The following is a 15,754-nucleotide window of genomic DNA, read 5'->3' on the forward strand; positions in this document are numbered from 1 at the left end:
CTCTTCAAGTTGAACTACTTGTTGATAGAGAAATGGAAGAAGTAGGAGTTGATCTAGACGTTCCTCACAAAGCCCGTTCTGTTCTCCTTAGCTTTATTAACAGACCTTGGCTCATTCTGGGGTATGACTTTCCTGGCTCTTTTTCTTTAAGTCAGAACCACCACCACTCTATTATCTTTCTTACTGTGATTTCTTCCTTTGTACGTGTGTGGGGGGGTGTTTTTAAAAACATCTATCTCTTTGAAGAATGCTATGCAACCATACTAGTCTCTTCAGATTGTTCCCTTTTAAAACTTCAATTGGTATAATTTAAAATTAAGTGCATACTTGATTGTCAGAATTTCACTTTTTGAGGATTTCTTTTAAAAAAAAGCAGCATCTGTTTTTACATATTTAGATTATAAGATTTTAATTCTGTGAAATCTACTTTTTTAAAAAAATTTATCTTTATTGTTTAAAGTGTTACAAATGTCCCCTTTTTCCCCCCACACTGGTCCCCTCCCCCTGCACCCCTCCTCCTGGGCTTTCACTCCACTGTTGTCTGTGTCCATGGGTTATGCATATAAATTCTTAGGTTACTCTTTCCCCACCCACCCACCCCTGCTGTCCCTCTGAGATTCATCAGTTTGTTCCATGCTTCTTTGTCTCTGGATCTATTTTGTTCATTGGTTTATTTTGTTCATTAGATTCCACATATGAGTAAGATTGTGCGATAGTTCTCTTTCTCTGACTGGCTTATTTCGCGTAGCACAATACTCTCCAGGTCCCACCATGCTGTCTCAAAGGTTAAGGGATCCTTCTTTTTCACAGATACATAGTATTCCATGGTATAAATATCTGAGGAGATACTTGATATGATTTCAATCATCTTGAACTTGTAGAGACTTGTTTTGTGTCCTAACATGAGGTCTGTATTTGAGAATGTCCCATGTGCACTTGAGGAGAATGCATATTCTGCAGCTTTAGGACAAAAGTTCTATAAATGTCAATTAAATCCATCTGATCTAATGTGTCATTTAGAATCACTGTTTCCTTGTTGAGTTTTGTCTGGAATATCTATCCAGTGAATTCAGTGGGGTATTAAAGTCCCCTACAGTGACTGTATTGTTGTTGATCTCTCCCTTAAAGTCCTCCAGAAGTGTTTTTTTGTTTGTTTTTTCAGTCTGTGTGAGTCTTTTGTTCTGAAGTGTGTCTCTGGTAGACAACATATATTTGGGTCTACCCTATGTCCTGTGATTGGAGTGTTTAATTCATTTATATTTAAGGTTATTATTGATAGGTACTTATCTTTTGCCATTTTATTTCTTTATGCTATGTTCCTTTCTCTAGTTCTACTTCTTATTTCAGCAATCCCTTTAACATTTTTTTTTTTTTAACATATCTTTATTGATTTCAGAGAGAGGAAAGGAGGGGGAGAGAGATAGAAATATCAATGATGAGAGAGTCATTGATAGACTGCCTGGCCCACAACCTGGGCATGTGCCCTGACCGGGAATCGAACCCCAATCTCCTGGATCCTAGGTCAGTGCTCAACTGCTGAGCCACGCCTGGCCAAGCCCTTTAACATTTCTTGCAATGCTGGTTTGGTGGTGATAAACTCCTTTAGCCTTTTTTTTGTCTGGGAAGCTCTTTATTTCACTATCTATTTTGAATGATAGCCTTGCTGGATAGAGTAGTCATGGTTTTAGATCCTTGCTTTTCATTACCTTAGTACTTCATGCCATTCCCTTCTGGCCTGTAGAGTTTTTGATGAGAAATCAGCTGACAACCTTATATGAGCTCCTTTGTAGGTAACAGATTGCTTATCTCTTGCTGCCTTTAAGATTCTCTCTTTGTCTTGAATTTTTGACATTTTAATTATGATGTGTCTGTGCGTGGGCCTCTTTGGGTTCTTCTTGCTTGGGACTCTTTGTGCCTCCTGAACTTGTATGACTTTTTCCTTGACCAGGTTAGGGAAGTTTTCTGCCATTATTTCTTCAAACAGGTTCTCTAAGCCTTGCTTACTTTTCTAGATCTCCTGGCAGTCCTATGATGCAAATATTGTTACATTTCATGTTGTCCTACAGTTCCCTTAAACGGTCCTCCTGTTTTTTAATTGTTATTTTCTTTTTGGTTCTCTGATTGAGTGATTTTTTCTACCCTGTCTTCTAACTCTCTGATTTGATCCTCAGCTTCCTCTAATCTGCTATTTATTTATTTCTGTTTTTTAATTTTATTTCTACTGTGTCATTCTTAATTTCCTTTATAGTTTCCATGTCTTTTCTCATGCTGTTGAGCATTCTTATGATCAGTATTCTGAACTCTATATCTGGTATTTTGCTTATTTCCATTTCATTTAGCTCTTCTTCTGGAGAATTCTTTTGTTCTTTCATTTGGTGCTTTTTTTTGTCTCCTCATTTTGGCTGCCTGTTTGGGTTTGTTTCTATGTATTAGTTAGATCTGCTAGAACTCCCAGTCTTTTGTATAGTCTCTGGTGCAGGCCAGTGTCAGACACTGTTTGTGACTGGCCTTGAGTACCCTAATTGGAGCTATGAACAATCCACAGCTTGTGGTTCCCTCTGCTGGGGCTGTGTGTATTTGGACAGAACCAAGATGCACACCAGGGTCCGCTTTTCCAAGCGCTGTGTCCAGAAGCAAATCAAGCAAAGACTCAAAGCACCTGGAGGCTGTTATTCAGTCTCTTAATGAACTCAGGCTGTAGAAACTCCACAGGATGGGGGGAGAGGTTTTCCAGCAGTATGGGGCAATTGTTTCCTCCCCTAGGCAAAAGCTGTTTGGGGATTGAACCTGGGATCCTTCACTCCTCGGCAGATGCTCTAACCACTGAGACAAACCAGCTAGGGCCAGAACTTGATCTTTAATCCAGGATTATGGTGCCACATCTAGGACTTGCTCTCTAAACGACCTCCTTCTCACAGCACTCAGCTGTTGCCTATCAAACTGTCAAAGATGACATGGTTACTTTTCTTTGAGACCCTTTCTGTTTTTCAACTAGTCTATCTCTTTGGTCTGGATTAAGTCCAGTATAGGAGTTCCCTCATCCTTTTAGAATGAAACTGTCAGCAAGAATTTATCAGGTTTTTCTCCCCCACTGCCTTTTAAGATAAATGTGGTATCCAGCAAATGATGAGGTACTTGAAGCTCCTTGTCTCTAATATCTTTATCACTAGGCCAATATTGGGATCTGAGTCAAGAAAACAATCCATCCTTCATTTTTGAGCAGGGTGAGGGTACTCCAAAAGCCGTATCATGTATCACTACTCTGAGAAAATCATCTAATGCGGTCTGTGGATTTATACTGGGGAATATCATTTTGAGTCACACTGCCATCCTACTTCCCCTTTTAAGATTTGAATGAGATTTGCCCATCCTTTGGCATAGTGTACTGCTCTCACAAATCCACTAAACTCAGATTTTCATGGGTAGGGGTCATGTCTTTTTTATTTTATAAAATTCATAAATTTTATTTTAGTTTAGTTTTTAAGAAATATTTTTATTGATTTCAGAGAGAGGAAGGGAGAGGGAGAGATAGAAACATCAACAATGAGAGTGTCATTGATTGGCTGCCTCCTCCGTGCCCCCTGCTGGGGATTGAGTTTGAAACCCCTGCCTGTGCCCTGACGGAGAATCGAACTGCAGTCTTCTGGATCATAGGTCGATGCTCAACCGCTGAGCTATGCCGGCTGGGCAAAATTCATAAATTTTAAATTAATTTATCTTGGGTATCTCTATTATAGTAGATATTGAAGTTAAGATATTGGCAACTTCTCAGGTATTTTCTTTTGTGACTTAATTGTCATCTTTCCCATTCTTCTTATGTCATTTCTGATATTGTTTCCCAGTTTTATCTAGGAATTTTTCTGTCTCTTACTCTATTTTCAGTTTTAAGCTCTTATAATCAATCAGATTATAAATGTTCAGACAATTATGTTCTTCCTACTTCCTGTGAATAGCACTTTTAGCAGGTTGAGAGTCCATTATCGTTCATATATTTATCAGAATTCTTGCTGCCAGGCACTGTACTTGGTGTTGAGTATGCAGTCATGAGCATGGAAGTCTCTGCCTCTGCACCTCCCCAAGCTTATAGTCTAATGGAAGCAGATAGACCTAAACTTTTCTAATACTGTGTGCCTGGCTGGAAGGCAGTAAACATTTCCGGGATGAATTCACTATAGGATAACTTAGGAGTAAGGCAGGTTTGAGAGTAGGGGGAAAGAGAAGAATGTTCCAGCATGATCTGGAAAGTTAACTCCAGTTTATTGACAGCCATTCACATCCCTCCTTTTCTAAAGTCTCAGCTATCAATTGGAAGAAGAGATCAATATTGTTATTAAAGGCTTCCCCCACCCCCTAGGTTCTTCAAGTCCTTTAGATTTTTTCTCCCTAGAAAGACTTTCCAAGCCTCTTCTGATGGTGTGGTTCAACCCTCATTTAACCAGCTGGAATGGATAACAGTTGGCAAAGCTGCCTTCAGGTTCTTATGGAGAGTGATCAACTACCCCCCCGTCTCCTGGGAACCTGAAGGACTTTGCTCTTGCTGATGGTGAGGAGCTTCCTGTTTATCATCCACATTTCTGGGTTGTTTTTTTCTTTGTGTTTCTATTCTGTTATATTCTTCTGCCCCTCACCCTCTTGACATGAATTTTTTCCTATGACAATTTAAAAATGTTACTTCCTTGTTTTCTTGTTGAATTATTTCCTTCCTTGTCTCTGGGAATTCCTCATCCTCTTTGATAACCTTGTCTGGAGAGTGGGGTTTTTTTTCTTTTATATATCTTTATTGATTTCAGAGAGAGGAAAGGAGAGGGAGGGAGAGAGATAGAAACATCAATGATGAGAGAGTCATTGATCTAGCCCGCAACCCGGGCATGTTCCCTGACCAGGAATCGAACCCCGATCGCCTGGATCCTAGGTCGACGCTCAATCGCTGAGCCACGCCCGGCCGGGCTGGAGAGTGGTTTTAAGTCTGAGAGGAGAGGTGCCAACCTGAGTTTAGTAAACATGCTATTGTGTAATGTCTCCAGCAGGAAAGGAAGTGTGACATAATTCCTACAGTGCCTGGGAGCACCCCTGTTTAGGGCTGGGGGTTCCTAAAAGCAGCTATAACCCTTTACCTCTTTGTAGAGGTCTCTAACTTGTTTCCTCTGACCGTGATGTGAAGGCTGGCAACAAACATCATTTGGTGGCTTTGTTTAAAATACTACTTTTAAAGCATTATGTTCAGATATCCCTATTATTTGTATATATAAGGCTATTTAAAATCAAAACATTTTATTTTTTAAGTAGATAATACAGTTGCATGATTTAAACTGGAAAAAGTACAGAAGAGCCCTGGTCGGTGTGTCTCAGTTGGTTGAGCGTCATTCAGTACACCAAGAGGTCACAGGTTTGATTCCTGGTCAGGGCACATGCCCTGGTTGTGGGCTGGATCCCCAGTAGGGGGTGTGCAGGAGGCAGCCGATTGATGTTTCTCTCTCATCGATGTTTCTCCCTTTCCCTTCCTCTCTCTCTCAAATCAATAAAAACATATTTTTAAAAAAGCACAGAAGAGAATCTGATAAATATTCTCCCTCTTGCCATTCATCTGTTAAGATGAGTGATATGTATCTTGTGTTTCTCAAAACCACTCAATGAAGTGAAAAGACTAGGATTTGAAAAGACTTGGGTTCAAACCTTGAAACCTCAGGGCTGCCATTTATTAGTTGAGTGACCTTGGGCAACTTGTTTATTAGGCTTTGTGTGCTTTGATTTATGTGGTTAATAATACTTTGCCTCTGAAGGCTGTTGAGTATGATGTATGTACAGTTCCTTCTTTGGCACATGTTAAATGCTTCGCAAATGCTTGCTAACCATTGTTATTTCTTGCTAGACCACACTCTTTGGCCTGTGTGTACTGTGAGGGGCAAAGCCTTGCTGTAACAAGTGATTGGATTGAATTGCCTTCTTTACTGTAATAGGTGCCAGTGCTCTCTTACATATGGAAGAAAACCATGAGTCGAGGGAGACAGAAATAGCATTTTGAAAGGAATAGAACATTTTTTGTTGGTCAGGTATTGGAGACTGGCTATTTCTGGCTTGGGGCTTTCACACTTGCCTGGTGAGTGCTGATAAACCCTATTCTTCACTTCCCCAGGTAGGAAGTCATTAACTCTGAGGAGCTTTTCATGTTTAATAGCTCAGTTAATGCTGGCCTTTCAGTATTGAGCTATGTTGGACACATAAGGGAAGCTTCATCTGGTCAGCCCTACTTTGAGTTTCCTGCTGTTCAGTTCCCAATGTGATGTTAATCCTATAATAACAGCTTTTTTTTAATTTCTAAAGTAGCTAGGTAGCTACTTCAGAATGAATGGTGAGGGATGATGTCTTAGTCCTGCTGTCACATTGTTAATATAATAGATGAAAGAATCTGGAATTTCAAAACCATTCCCATAGATGAAAGAATCTGGAATTTCAAAACCATTCCCATTTGGTTTCATCAGGAGGATGGTGTTAGGCTCTTCTTCCTGGTTATTGGCCTTAGCTTTTTTTTAATCCTCACCTGAAGAGTGAGGATATAATTTTCCCATTGATTCTTAGAAAGTGGAAGGGAGGGTGGAGGGGAGAGAGAGAAGAGAGAGAAACGTGGATGTGGCAGAGACACACTGATTGGTTGCCTCTGGCATGCACCCCGACTAGGAGTGGAGATTTGACCTGCAACCCAGGTACATGCCCTTGACTGGGAATTGAACCTGTGACCCTTCTGTGCACGGGCCAGTGCTCTAACCACTGAACAACACAGGCCAGAGCTTATTGTTTTACTATGTTTTTTATTGATTTTAGAGAAAGAGGAAAGGAGAGGGAGAAATAGAGAAAGAGAAACATGGATCGGCTGCTTCCCATACATACCCTAAACTGGGGCTGGAACCTGCAAACTGGGTATGTGCCTGGACCGGGAATTGAACCAGTGATGTTTGGGTGCACTAGACAATGCTCAACCAACTAAGCCACACTGTCTAGGGCTAGGTAGCTACTTTAGAATGAATGATGAGGCATGATGTCTTAGTCCTGCTATAACAAAATACTGAGTGGCTTATAAACAATGAAAATTTATTTCTCACAGTCCGGAGGCTGGGAAGTTCAAAATCAAGGCTCTGGCAGATTTGGTATCTAGTAAGGACTTCTTGGCATGTAACCCCACATGGCAGGAGGGGGGAGTAGTACTATTAATGATTTACCTTTCATTAACAAATTATACCTACTGTGTCCTCTCTGAAGGGACTTATTCTTTAGTATATTGGTAGTGAAGACTTAATGAGTGTAGAGGAAAAGGGGCCACATGCTAACCTGACAAGCTCAGGGAAGGCCTGCATAGAGGCTTTGCAAACTCAGAGACTTAAAATAACCACAAAGGATGGTCTGGAATGAAAACTTTTTAACAGCAGTTTATGGTGGATAGTCTTGTCCTAGGCTGGTATCTTCCTTGACAAAGGTCAATCTTTACCTTAACTAAGCCTGTCTATTGTCTTTTTGCATCTATGATAACGTATCTTTGGAACATCAAAGTAATTTTCTTTTTTCCGGACCTCTCAAAACATAGGCACCGGTTTGTGGAGACCACAAATCCCCTCATTGTTACTGAGTTAGTTGTTCCTGTTAACTATCCTGCACCCACTAATATAAAAGATGTATGCGTCTATCATTTTACTTTTCATCCAATCCCAGGGGTTTCCCGGCTTTGCTTTCTCCCACCTCTATAATCTATCACCAGTGGATTTCATGTAACCCACTTGTATCTGCTCGTTTGATTATAATGTATAAAATAAGATGCAAAATTGCCATTTTCTGGAGCATTATCTCAATCCGGTGAGATTTTGCTTCCCGGCAATTGTCGACAGTTTGGCTCAAATAAACTCAAAAATTCTCTATAGGTTTGAATGTTTCTTATGTTGACATGAGGGAACTACTGAAAAGTAGAAATGTCTTACTCATATGAATATGTGGACTTAGGGATTGTATGTCATGTTTTACTTATTAGGAAGTGTGAAATATAGAATTTCTTACAGCTAAGGCCTGCACAAGGAATCAGAAAAAAATTTTAGAGATATTAAAATACTCTATAGTTTAGCTGACTTTTTGAAGGAAAGTATTAGAAATAAAAAACAAGTGAAAGTAACCCTGGCTAGCATGGTTCAGCAGTTAGAGCATCCACCCGTGCACTGAGGGGATCTTGGGTTTGATTTCCAGGCAAGGGTATGTCCCTGGGTTGAAGGTTTGTTCCTGAGCCTGGTCTGGGAATGCGGGAGGCAACCAATTGATGTGTCTCTCTCACATCAATGTTTCTCTCTCTCTCTCTTTCTCTCTTTCTCTCTCTCTCTCTCCCTCCTTCCCTCCCTCCCGTCCACTCTCTCTAAAAGCAATGGAAAAAAATATCCTTAGGTGAGGATTAACAAAACAAAAAAAAGTAAAACTAATTTTTAAAAAAGTTTGGTCCATGGAAATAGAGCAGATAGAGACAATGAAGAAAAGTGAGTGGTAATCAATTAGACTTAAGTGTACTGTAAATACCTTTTTTAAAAATATATATATCTTTATTGCTTTCAGAGAGAGGAAGGGAGAGGGAGAGAGAGAGATAGAAACGTCAATGATGAGAGAGTCATTGATTGGCTGCCTCCTGCACGCCCCCGACGGGATCGAGCCTGCAACCCGGGCATGTGCCCTGACGGGGAATCGAACCTCGATCTCCTGGATCCAAGGTTGATGCTCAACCACTGAGCCACGCCTGGCTGGGCACCTTTTTAAAAATAAAGTGAAGCAGGTCTGATTGCAAGCATTTACCTCCATTGTCTTCCTGTGTTTATTTTCAGCTGCTGTAAGAATGATCCAGAAACTGACCCCAGCTGGAGGTAGACTAGGAATGCAAATGATAAATCACTGAAATGTTCACAGTTTTTTATTAGGTTAACCTGTGTTTTTTTATGGAAAAAAAGTTTTTTCTTTATTAAAAATAAATGAAATATCTCTTCTCGACCTTTTGGCTAAGATCAACTTAGTAGCTGTTCTTATTAGTTTTATATCTGATACATCCTCTATCCAAGGACAATATATTAAATGGATTTTTGGAACAGAGAGATGGAATAGGAGCTTGCTCCATCTCTTCTGTGCATTGACCCGGTATTGCAGTACCTCCGGGAACTGCAACCAAAAAAAAAAAATTAATGATAAAGCCAGTTATTTCCTTTAAAATGAGAACCATTTACAGGTAGAAATGGCTGCCCAGATTTGGTTTTCACTTCCAGCTTTTTTGTCGGGGGTTGGAAATTTGGAGGGATGCGCATTGGAGGAACTTATTTCCCTCCATTTTTAGGAAGTTTTTAGTGGCAGTAGTAATTATAGTATAATTTAAGTAACATTGGCAGTGATTTAAGAAAGCAAATAGAACTATTTTGGATTTAATTTGAAGTTCATGTATATTTTTTCATTTTATTTTTTTTTAGAAGAAAAGTGATAATAAAACGTACATACAAAAGCATAATAGGCTTGCACTAGCCAGGTAGTTAAGTTGGTTAGAGCATTGACCCGATGTGCCAAGGTTGTGGGTTTGATCCTAGGTCAGGGCACATGCAAGAATTAACCCTCTTACCATTGATGTTTCTATCTCTCTCTCTCTCCTTCTCCTTTCCTCTCTCTGAAATCAATAAAGATTAAAAAAAAAAAGGCCTGACCAGGCGTGGCTCAGCGGTTGAGCTTCGACCTAGGATCCAGGTGATCGGGGATCGATTCCCGGTCAGGGCACATGCCCGGGTTGTGGGCTCAATCCCCAGTTGGGGGCGTGCAGGAGGCAGCCAATCAATGACTCTCTCATCATTGATGTTTCTCTCTCTCTCTCTCCCCCTCTCCCTTCCTCTCTCTGAAATCAATAAAAATATATTTAAAAAAAAACAAAAAACCAGTGAGTGCGTAAATAAGTGGAACAACAAATGTCTCTCTCTCTCCCCCCCACCCCCTTTCTCTCACTGTCTAAAAATCAATAAATTTTAAAAAATGAATAAAAATTTTTTGGTTCAATGTTTTAGATTGTCATGTTTGAGGTGCCTTACATTTTTGTTGTTTTTAACAGAAAACAGCGATATACTTTGATGGCTGCACAGTGGTCCATTATATGGACATTCATAATTTTTTAATTTCCCTACATATTTTTGGTGATTTAGGCTATTTCTAATATTTTGCCACTGGAAACTGAAATTAATAAACGGAAACCTCATTTAAATTGAAGTTGGGAGTGCCTGTGGGGTTGCTCTCAGGCTTACTACTTATTGTCAATTACCCCAAACAGGAAGAGCCCATACTGTCCATCTCCAACAGTAAGATGTTTTTGTACCTTACCACTCTCTTCTGGTTGTCCAGTTACTCCTCAGCCAGTGGAAGATTGTTACAACTCACCCAATGAAAAGCCACTTTGAACTACCAGACTCCTCCAATGTGCTCTTTACAACAGCCCCTCTGAACATCCTCTTTATAAAACAGCTTTCCTCTCCTTTGTTTTCTGCACTTGTATGTCGTTCACCATTAGACTGCATGTCCTGAATTGCAATTTTTTTTGTTCCTAAATAAACCCATTTAGCTAGAGAAATATCTGGCTATTTGTTTAAGGTTAACAAAACCATGCTTCAGTGAATAGCCTGTATTTATTGCAGCATTATTTCTAATAGCAAAATATTAGGAACAACATATATAATCAATATTTATATATATAATCTGTCTGTCTTTGTACCATCATGCTTATATTTTTGTATAATAGATTCCTAGAAGTGGTGGTGTGGGTCCTAGGGCTTGCACATTTAAAACTGCTAGATTAATGCCATACTGATACAAAGAAGTGGTGTGAATTATATAGGTGTCACATTGTGAGAAAGCCTCCATGTCCCATATTATTGCCAGTACTGTATGTTAACAATCATTTTAATTTTTGTCAATTGAGAGAAATGGTATCCCTTTTTAAAATTTATCTATTTTTATACATTTTATTTAGCTTTTTACTACATAGTACATGGACCTGGTTTAAAAAATATGAAAGTTTATCGTTTATCTTCCCACCATGTTTCCCCACCCCAATTCAGTTCCTCTCCCCAGAGATGACCAATATTACCAGTATTTATTTATTTATTTATTTATTTATTTATTTATTTATTTATTTATTTTATTTTTTAAATATACATTGGGGAAAGGACAGTCTTTTCCTTTTTCTTTTTTTCTTAAATATATCTCTATTGATTTCAGAGAGAGGAAAGGAGAGGGAGAGAGAGATAGAAACATCGATGATGAGAGAGTCATTGATTGAGCCCGCAACCAGGGCATGTGCCCTGACCGGGAATTGAACCCCGATTGCCTGGATCCTAGGTCGACGCTCAACTGCTGAGCCATGCCCAGCTGGGCTATATTACCAGTTTTTAAATACATCCTCCTACAAGTATTTTATGCATATAGAACAAATTCATATAAAACACTTATTAATTGGCATGTCTCTTGAATCACATATATATACAAAGGATTGCATGAAAAATGTCTATATATACATAGGCTTATTTCTGGGTTCTTTCTTTAAAATTCCTGTCTTTATGTATCAGGTTTCTTTTTGTCTTGCTGCATTACAGGTTACATAGTGGTGGTAATAGAAGGCCTCCTGGCCTTCCCATCTTTAATAGAAAAAAATACTTTTCAGCTCCAGGGTCAGAAAAGCAGCAAAACCTGGATGAGGAGGTAGAGGTGAGTGATACCAAGACCAGTTGCATTGACTAATGACACCTCCCCACCTCACCGACCAATTAGTGGAGACCACAACCCTGAAAGGACACACCTGGAAAGTTGATGAATATTTTGTTGAGATCCTCCCCTGGGACTTCCCCTAACAGCTCCACTCTTAAAAGCCCTTAGGCAGGAGGACCCAGGGTGCACTTTGGCTCCTTTCCCTCCCCTTCCTTACTCCCTCCGGAGCACATTATCTTTACCTTTCTCTCTATGCTCCAGGGGCCCCTTCTTTTGCATCTGTAACTTCTTTTCTGAGCTATTTCTTCTACTACTCACTTCTTGTACCTCTGTGACTTTCTAAATAAATTTTCCCTTACAAGAAAAAAAACCTTTCAATGTTTCACCATTTAGTATGATGATTGCTTGCTTAGGTTTCTATTAGGTAATCCTTACCAAATTAAGGTAGTTCCTTCTGTACCTAGTTTTCTAATTTAAAAAAAAAATCAAGATGGGTGCTGAATTTTTTTTCAATGCATTTTCTGTTTCTACTGAGAAGGTTGTATTGGGGTGGTGGGAAGAGCACCAGGTGTTCGACCTGTGGGGTCAGGCCAGACCTGGGTTCAGCAACCTTGGTATTTGAGTTCTGGCTAGTAAAGAATTCAGAGCCAAGACTCAAAGTATAAGAGAACATGTATTTGCAAAATCACAGATGTAAAAGAAGTAATTCGTAGGAGTGTTACCACCGAGACTTGTAGATTTTGTAAATCTCGGTCCTTGTGTTCTTGAAGGAAAGATTCCAATCAAGAGACAAAGTGTAGCAAAGTAAGTAAGTAAGAATTTATTGGCAGCAGCAAAAATATACTTGAGTGAAACAAGGAAGGTGCATAGAAGAAGTAACAGGAGAGCCTAGGCTGGGCTGCTTTGGCTCACTGAGAAGTCAGAGAAAAGGGGGGTCTTGTGTTACCAGATAAATCAGGGGGTCCAATTTCCCCAACACTAGTGATATCTTCAGAAAAAGATTTTTCTAAGATTCACACGGGAGAATGGATGGTTTTCATTGGCTTGGAGTTACATTTCTCAGGTTGTAAAGTCCCATGTCCTGTAAGCCAGTACTAAAAGAGGGGCAGCTGTTGGTTCAGCAAAGCCAAAAGCAAAGCCAGTTTCCAGAGCTTCCACTGCATGTTGCTGCCGGATCCAGTCCAGCATCTGGATAATTAAACTCCATTAGCCCATTGTGTGGAGCCCACATGGCCGGGGGCCACATGGGCAAATGCAGGGGAATTCGTCCCTTGCAACAGGAGTCAGGTGCAAACAGCAAGCAAGCAAGCAAGCCAAGAGTGTGTGCTCCTTTGTCTAGGAGTTTAAATATTCAGGTTTCTCACGTTTGCAGTGGCCATGCCTATTCTGGCCACTAATTTGTTCCCAGGTGTGACCAACAGGTAAGCACCTTCTCACATCCCCCAGACCTTGCTGGGCATGTGTCCAAACTGCCTTTGTCCAGTCCCTTTCTCCATCGATCAATTGGAAACAGACTTGGAGAGTGTTAAATTAGCAGAGCTGTATAAATGGCATGCCTGTATTATCTAGTCTTTCCGTTAATCCTTTCCTGTTAAATAATAACCAGTTTATTATAATGGTATCACTTGGAGACAGGTCCAGGGGGTTAGCACAGGATGAGCTGCAGCTCCCCATTGCTCCCCAGGTTGTACCTTAAAGGGAAGAATTGGGAAGGGAATGGCTTGGGTGTGCTCCCCTGGGGGAGAGCAAGAGCTGGGTCCTTTATCCTGAGCATATTTATCTCTCTCTTGCAGGTGGAAATCATAGGGGAGGGTCCCAACAGAACATTCATTAGCTTTCTAGGTGTCTTCTCTCAGGGTCGGTGATCTCCATTATTGGTCTAATTGCCTATAACGGAAGAAATGGGCTTAGGAAACAAGATACAGAGGTAAAGGAAGGGTCCTTGGAGCTTAGAAGTGAGGAAGGTAAAGGCGACACCCCAGGGGATATGGGAAAGGGAGCTGGCTGGGTCCTCCCTCCACCCTAACGGTTTTAAGGGTGGAGATTTTAGGGGAAGTCCCAGGAGAGGATCTCAATAGAATATTCATCAGCTTTCCAGGTATGACCTTTCCTGGCCTGGGTCTCCACTGATTCATTGGTCAGTTCCAGGGCAGGGGGTCATTATCCAATGCAGCTAGTCCTGAGGTCACTTGTCTGGTTTTGCTGCTTTTTTGGGCCTGGAGCTGAAACACAACTGAGGCCTAGATGTTACTTCTAGGAAGGAAAGGTCAGGGTCCAAACCAAATGACCAGTAATATGCTAGGGGAGGTAAGGTCACCCTGGGGGCGAGGTCACACCCTATAATTGTCCTTTGCTAGGCACCTGGGGCTTTCCACCCTGGTGGCCTTCTGTACATAACCCATCAGTAGCTTATCCTCCTTGCTCTGCTCTAACTGCCTACATCTGTATATACTTTTTCTCCCTTGATACCTGTTAATATAGAAAATACTTTGTTAGATCTCTTAATAGTAAACCATCTTTTCATTTCTGGGATAAGCCCTCTTTGGTTATGCTGTATATTTTCTCTATTATATTGCTCTTTTTTTTTTTTTTTTAATTCTCACCCGAGGATATTTTTTCTATTGCTTTTTAGAGAGAGTGGAAGGGGGGAGAGAGAGAGACAGAGAGGAAGAGAGACACATCAATTGGTTGCCTCCCACTCGGATGGAGCCTGCAACCGAGGTACTTGCCCTTGTCCAGAATTGAACCCAGGACCCTTCAGTTTGCAGTCCAACTCTAACCACTAAGCCAAACAGGCTAGGCTATATTGCTCTTTCTATAATGTAAGAGTTACCTGTACAATGAAAGTTTAATAGAATATGATGTAAAAATCATCTGAGCCTGTTTGTATTATTTTTTTGTAGGGGATATTTGACAGCTCTTGATTTTTAATTTACATTTCTTTGATACTAGTATTTCTAAAAGTAAATCTTAAAAGTTCCTTGGTTATTCCCCTCTGCCTACCCTCTAAATGTTAATTTACTTCACAGTTTATTATTCACTCATCATGCATATTTATTAGGAAATACTACATACGTATATATTTTTTTCTTTTTTTTCTTTTTTGCTAGGCAAAGTGCTAGCAACTAAGTGAATAAAATAGACATCCCTACCTTCAGGCAACTTCCCTTTTTGCTGCTAGATTTTTTCCCTTCCAGTCTGGCTTTCCCACCGCTAACGAAGTCATTTTTAGGGGGAAGAGGAGAACCAAACTTACATCCCTTTGCTTAAAGATGATCTGTGTTGACTCCTTCAAGCCTATAGGATTGTGTCTGGAAATGGAGCTCAGCATATAAAGGCCTTCCCACTGTGGCTCAGCCTTCATCTCAGCTCATCTCCCACCATTCTCTGTCACATACTGCTGGACACAGAAGCTACACTAGATCCCCAGTAATCTCTATTTCATGACTCTGCCTTTACACATTTTGTTTTGTCTAACTAGAATGCTGTTTCTGCCTGGAAAATTTTTGTCCTTTTCAGGAACGCCTCTAAAAAGATTAAAAAAAAAATTCTCCTAGAGAAAGTTTAAGTCCCATAGTACTCTGTTCATAGATCTGCCCTAGAACTTATCAAATAATATGGTAGTTGCCCTGGTCAGTGTGGCTCAGATGGTTGAGCGTCGTCCCATGCACCAAAAGATCTCCGGTTCAATTCCCAGCCAGGGCACATGCTCAGGTTGCGGGCTCGATCCCTAGTAGGGGGTGTGCAGCAGGCAGCTGATCCATATTTCTCTTTCACATCAGTGTTTCTCTCTCTCTTCCTTTCCCTTCCTCTCTAAAATTAATAAAAACATTAAAAATTATATGATAATGACCTGTTAATATATCTGTCTCCATATTTAAATGACTGTCAACTGCTCAGAATAGAGTCTAGCTCTCTAAATTGTGTCTCCTCAGCAGGTAATATATGCTTATCACCAAAGTAGGTCCTCAACAGGTACTTGTGAATGCTTCACTGACAATATGACTGGATT

General features: G+C 40.3%; 1 protein-coding gene and 1 non-coding gene across 2 annotated transcripts in view; both read left to right on the forward strand.

Annotated features, from left to right (window-relative positions):
• Positions 1-15,754, forward strand: part of PTPN9 (protein tyrosine phosphatase non-receptor type 9) — a 106,712-nt gene that overhangs the window by 23,416 nt on the left and 67,542 nt on the right. The window lies entirely within an intron of this gene.
• On the forward strand, positions 8,995-9,182 carry LOC148094273 (U2 spliceosomal RNA). The gene has a single exon (XR_015716420.1). It is a non-coding gene; the product is annotated as a U2 spliceosomal RNA (small nuclear RNA).

Source organism: Miniopterus natalensis, chromosome 1, assembly GCF_054644295.1.
Source record: "Miniopterus natalensis isolate mMinNat1 chromosome 1, mMinNat1.hap1, whole genome shotgun sequence".
NCBI classification, from domain to species: domain Eukaryota; kingdom Metazoa; phylum Chordata; class Mammalia; order Chiroptera; family Miniopteridae; genus Miniopterus; species Miniopterus natalensis.